At 51.4% G+C, this 2,019-nt stretch overlaps 1 pseudogene; it reads left to right on the top strand.

The window, feature by feature from the left end:
- The first annotated feature begins 753 nt into the window (after positions 1 to 753).
- The window catches only part of LOC102263833, a 3,111-nt pseudogene continuing 1,845 nt past the window's right edge, over positions 754 to 2,019 (top strand).

Raw genomic sequence — 2,019 nt, forward strand, 5'->3', positions numbered from 1 at the left:
TTTTTCTATATAGCATTTGACATATCAATGTATTATGCCTACATCAAACTGCAAGGATACTACAAACTTTCAAACTATAGGTTAAGACATTCAGAGGAAGAAAATTCATGTATATAAAAGGCTAATATGCAAAGTGTCCCCTTGGGAGTTCGACCGGGAGTTCGATCACTGGCTATGACGTATGCTGACCACCAGGGGGGTGATGTAGAACATGGTGGGTGACCAGCGGCGGCAGCAAAGCGCTGAGGGAGCAAGGGAAGGAGGAGGCGGGGAGGTGGAGAGGCAGGGAGGTGGAGAGGCGGGGAGGTGGGGAACCTGATCAGCCCTGTTCACAGGCCAGGCCTAGGGACCCTACCTGTGCATGAATTTTGTGCACCAGGCCTCTAGTTGTAAATAACAGGATGTTAAAATGAGACTCTTGCTGGCTTAGTTTCAGCTGAGCTTCCCAAAGCTGAGGGCAATACAAAAGTGCCAGGACACTACACCATTGGCAAGGAGATCACTGACCTCAACCTGGACCGAATTTGGAAACTGGATGACCAGTGCACAGGCCTTCAGGGCTTCTTGGTTTTCCACAGCTTTGGTTGGGAAGGATTTTTTGGGGGCGGGGGGAGAAGAGGGGGAGTTTTCAGTGTGCTACATACTGAATGGGCTTCAAGACTTCTTCCCCGGATTCCTTGGTAGTCTGTCAGTGGGAGGTCCTTGTTCCACTGGCTATGACGTATGCTGACCACCAGGGGGGTGATGTAGAACATGGTGGGTGACCAGCGGCGGCAGCAAAGCGCTGAGGGAGCAAGGGAAGGAGGAGGCGGGGAGGTGCGAGCCCTACAAGTCTCAGTTATGTGTGAGTGCATCTCCATCCATGTTGGCCAGGTTGGTGTCCATATCGGCAATGCCTGCTGGGAGCTCTACTGCCTGGAACACGTCATCCAGCCCAATGGCTAGATGCCAAGTGACAAGACCATTGGAGGGGAAGATGACTCCTTCAACACCTTCAGTGAAACAGGCACTGGCAAGCATGTGCCCAGGGCAGTGTTTGTAGACCTGGAACCCACAGTCATTGATGAAGTTCACAATGGTACCTACCACCAGCTCTTCCACCCTGAGCAGCGGGTCACAGGCAAGGAAGATGCTGCCAATAATTATGATCTCCTTGCCAATGATGGACACTACACCATTGGCAAGGAGATCACTGACCTCAACCTGGACCGAATTTGGAAACTGGATGACCAGTGCACAGGCCTTCAGGGCTTCTTGGTTTTCCACAGCTTTGGTTGGGAAGGATTTTCTGGGCTCACCTCCTGGCTGATGGAATGTCTCCATGACACGAAGCCCAAGCTGGAGTTCTCCACTTACCCAGCCCTGCAGGTTTTGAAAGCTGTAGTTGAGCCCTAAAACTCCATCCTCACCACCCTGGAGCATTCTGATTGTTCCTTCATGGTTGACAACAAGGCCATCTCTGACATCTGTTGTAGAAACCTCAATATTAAGTACTCACCCTACACTACTCTGAATAGGTTAATAGGTCAAATTGTGTCCTCCATCACTGCTTCCCTCAGGTTTGATGGAGCCTTGAATGCTAATCTGACTGAATCCCAGACCAACCTGGTGCCTTATCCCCGCATCCACTTCTCTCTGCTACATGTTCCCCTGTCATCTCTGCTGAGAAAGCCCACCATGAACAGCTTTCTGTAGCAGAGACTGTAGCAGAAATCACCAATGCGTGCTTTGAGCCAGCCAGCCAGATGTTGAAATGTGACCCTCGCCATGGTAAATACATGGCTTGCTGCCTGCTGCCTGCTGTGGTCCCCAAAGATGTTAATGCTGCCATTGCCACCATCAAGACCAAGTGCAGCATCCAGTTTGTGGACTGGTGTCCCACTGGCTTCAAAGTTGGCATTAACTACCAGCCTCCCACTATGTCCCTGGTGGAGACCTGGCCAAAGTACAAGCGAGCTGTGTGCATGCTGAGCAACACCACAGCAATTGCTGAGGCCTGGGCTCGCCTGGCCACAAGTT

The sequence above is a fragment of the Myotis brandtii genome, unplaced genomic scaffold (assembly GCF_000412655.1).
Source record: "Myotis brandtii unplaced genomic scaffold, ASM41265v1 scaffold398, whole genome shotgun sequence".
Taxonomy (NCBI): Eukaryota; Metazoa; Chordata; class Mammalia; order Chiroptera; family Vespertilionidae; genus Myotis; species Myotis brandtii.